Consider the following 4,408-nt stretch of genomic DNA (forward strand, 5'->3'; position numbering starts at 1 on the left):
TGTTTTTTAATACTGAATATAGAAAATCAGTTAAGTATACAGTTTTTCAATAACAGCGATACAATTTTAATTAGTTTAACTAAATATTTATCATGGTAACCGATTTCCAATCGATCTGTTTTCTGTGTGCAGTTAAGGTTCCCATTTTTTAAACTTATCATAATAAAATAAATTTCGTTTCGCTCCCTTTTTAAGACACCATATTTACGAAAAATCCCAATAGAGGATTCGGACATGAAAGTTTCAATAGACGTAACTGAGACGAAAATATTTTCGAAATTTTGCACAAACCTAATAAGTTTATACAATAATGTGTATGTTATCTGGATAGTTTGTTGTGTTATTAAGTCTAGTCACAAATGTTGTCATAAACCGTCTACATGTAGCACCACCACAACTTAAATGCGACAGTGTCAAAACATAAATCCAAATAATAATTCAATACATTGATCATCATTGACATTTGGAAGGACATAGTTGTTAGCCACTGGATAGATACATACAACTGAGTACATAAACGTATTCGTAAGCAAAGAAATAACGAAAATTATCAAGACAGACATTAGTAATACTTTTTGAGTACTTTATTCACTTTTGGTTTTTGACGACGATGTCGACGAAATTGTCGTCATTGTAGTTCTATGATATAAAAAATTCAAATTACATTATGACAAATAGTTTTGGCGCTTATTTTTCTCCTCTTTCGTTTCTTTTTTATTTCCATTGGATTTAGGAAGTGCGGTGTCAGCAGACAAACATACAAGTAAACCGACTGACAATTAAGACATTCATTGTGTATGGTCATGAATGAACTTAATGAGTTTTTGTGCGACACCCATCGTCAAAGAAAAAATTGTGGAAATACAAAAATCAAATAAAGAGTTACGCAAAGCCGATACAGAAACCAATAATACAAAATTAAAACTCGCGGACGTTGGTTGCTTATATGTACAAATTGTTGAATATTTATTTATACTTAGTTCTTTATCACGTTGGAAGTTCTATAAGTGACCAGTGATGGAAAAAATGTACTTATCAGTACATTGTTAATTGTATCTTTTTCTTACATAGCATTTTTACTCTCCAATATTATTCAAATATTACTCAAACATGGAGGCATTTGTTATATTGGTTAATATACAAATATATATCAGCCATGATTAAACACTAGTGCAATTCTTAGTTAACATATTAGGTGTTAATGTTTACTAGACTTTCAGGTTCAACACAAAGCTCTCTATACGTCTTTCACGATATCAATTTTTAAACAATATTTTTGTTATCAATATAGATCCACTATGCTAGGTACTTTTCATATAAACAAAAAGTACCATTTTTATTAAAATCATTTCATTTTATAATTTCAGTTATATCATTCCTAATTTAAGCTATTATTCGTAATTGTATGCATGTTTATGCAATAATATTTGCCAGTGTTAGGGTTACTTGGAAGGCGCCATCACTTTTGGGTCATTAGCCTGCATTCTATTTGGCTCATTTTTTTACTGCTTGTTGTGCTCTTTCTTCTCGACAAGTCTATTTGTTGTCTTTTTGTATGTATACGTATTTGTATTGTAGCATTAAAAAGTTTTTTCATATAATTTTGTTCGTTTTTGTAAATTTTTATTTTTCATTTTTGTCTGTTTTAATAATAAAATAGTCATAAAATTGCATTTCGTTTTATTTATACTTTATTTATTTTGTTGTTTGTTGCCCAGTTTTGTTTTTTAATGAAGTTTATTATTTGTCAGTCTATATGTCCGTCCGTCTGTTTGAATGTCGCATTGTGATAAGCCAAAAAGTCATAACTTTTGTTGTCCGTTTATAATTTATGTTTAGCTTCGTATTAAAATCATATTTATATTGTGGATTAAAAATTAAAATAAATAGTTGTTGTCAATTTATGTACATACAAGGGATGCCACGAAAATTCCGGGATTTTAAAAAATATATTATTTTTTTTTTTTTTAATTTTTCTTTAAGTCATAATTTTATTAAAGAACGATTTTAATTTTTTGGACTTTTACAAAATATTGCTGTACTAAATTTTTTCGTCTGTAACAGATCGAAATATTGGTCGTAAAACCTAAATGTCTGTCTGTTAAAAGCATTATTAGGCCTAATAGGATGAGCAAGATGCTTTAGACTAATCAAATATATACAAGCTTAGGGGCAATGATTACATTTTCAATTATATTTGAAGTAATTGTAATTTCTACAAAGATATGAGCCACAATTTCAGTCACCTGAAATGAAAAAAAGCGTAACAAACAAAATGGTTCACTGCATCAAAATACATGTCGTCTCAAGTAAATTCCAACAATATACAAATTTTTAAGATTTCCATACAAAATTGCTACAATAAATCATCAATAACTTTATAAAGCATATTAATATGGGGTTAGTCTTTATTTTCCCTTAAGAGGGTGAGTGGTGGTGACTTGACGGTTGTCTCTCTATATCGTAGGCCACAGGATCCACTGCTAGTTAGCGATGTAAACCCGATTTTCGACCTCTCAAATGATGGTGGTGTATTGATTGGTGGTGATCTAAATTCCAGGCATTCTTTTTGGGGCGACTCGGTTATGGATAATAGCGGCAGGACCCTGTATGATTTGCTTCTTAATAACCCAAATATGTTATACACCCTACTGAAGGACCTACGAGGATCACCGACCACTCAACCTCGTACATTGACATTATAATGACCCCTGTGGATATGGCTCCAATTTTGACAGGTAAAGGACTCAGGCTGTGGAGGATATATTTAGTATAGCGGATTGCGTTGGACGTATCAGACCGACCAGATTTGACTTTGACAAAATGGACCGCATACGTTTTAACAATATACTTTCTGAAGGACTGACAGGATGTGTACTTCAAACTTACACGAATGTTACTGTGGGTGACATTGACCAATGTGTTGAGTCGATGACACGGGTCTTCAGGAGCGCTATGAATGCTTCCATTCCAAAGGTTCCGGTGGGGAATAGAGGACTGCATGGCCTTCCACCCAACATTTTGCGTTTTATCGCCGAAAATAAAAGATTGCGTCGTTTGACGTATAGGTGTGAGGACCCGGGTCGCGGGTCGTCGTTCTGAAGGCGGACATTAGGAACTTGGACAGGATAATTCAGGGAGCGATATTTGAATATGAACGTGAAAACTGGACGAACTTTTTGGGAAATATACAACAACAGGACATACAGAACGGTCAAGTCTGCTGCTGGGATTAAAAGGCCGGTAGGAGTACATGATCTGGTTGACACGGGTGGTTCCCTGGTATCACATGATATGGGGAAAGCGGCCATTCTGGCGGATCACTTCTCCAATGTGAACCAGATCGGACAGAACTCGACTGATGATACTTTTACAACGACAATAAGAAACACAGTATCCACATTACGTAACAGAATACCGTTAATCACATTCGGGGACAATGCTACTGCTGACGGGGTAGGCCCAAATGGGCAATGGCTGATTACGGCTGAACTGATTGGGACTGCTTTGCGGAGAAGGGCGAATAAGAAATCTTCCGGACCGGACGGTATCCCTGACATTGTACTGAAAAGGACTCGCACGGAAACCTGGACTTTCTTGGCAATATTGCCTTAATATTGGGTATTTCCCCAAAGCGTGGAAAAAGGCCCTTGTTGTTCCGATACTTAAACCCAGAACTGAATGGGGAGAAAAGAGACCGATATCTCTTCTCTCCCCATTCGGGAAGCTTCTGGAGAGGTTTATACTTGATAAGATTAATGACAGAATATCCGACGGTGACATTCTTTTGAACTGTCAATTTGGCTTCAGGGGTGGGCACTCTACATCACACGCGCTAATAATGTTTTCAGACTACGTCTCCCGTGGTCTGAACAAAAGATACCCGACGATTTCGGTCAGCCTTGATTTTTCCAAAGCGTTTGACTCTACTTGGCAGGACGGAATCGTGTACAAAATGATGAACATGGGCTTTGATAGGGGCACTTGTAGGATTGTATGTGACTTTCTTACGGACCGTTCTTTCAGCGTCAGGGTGAGTGATGCTCGCTCCGACGAAATAACTGTGACCGCAGGTGTACCGCAGGGGTCTCTATTGGGGCCCGTATTGTATAACATATTTTTGAGCGATATCCCCAGGCCACCGGAGGGTGATCTCCTGTTGGTATATGCGGATGATATACTGATAGCGTCGTCTTTACCTCGGGCTAGAACGATTAACAATCGTGTCAACGAGTATTTGGCCTTACTGGCTCCCTACTATTCGAAGTGGAAACTTCGCCTTAATATGGATAAGACGGTGGCGGTTATCATTAAGGGGAAACGTAAATATCTTTACCCTAATAGCAGATCCTTCATACCCTTCATTTGGATGGGGGAGGATTGTGTAAGGGTATCTGATAGGATAAGG

The sequence above is a fragment of the Lucilia cuprina genome, chromosome 4 (genome assembly GCF_022045245.1).
Source record: "Lucilia cuprina isolate Lc7/37 chromosome 4, ASM2204524v1, whole genome shotgun sequence".
In the NCBI taxonomy this organism is placed as follows: domain Eukaryota; kingdom Metazoa; phylum Arthropoda; class Insecta; order Diptera; family Calliphoridae; genus Lucilia; species Lucilia cuprina.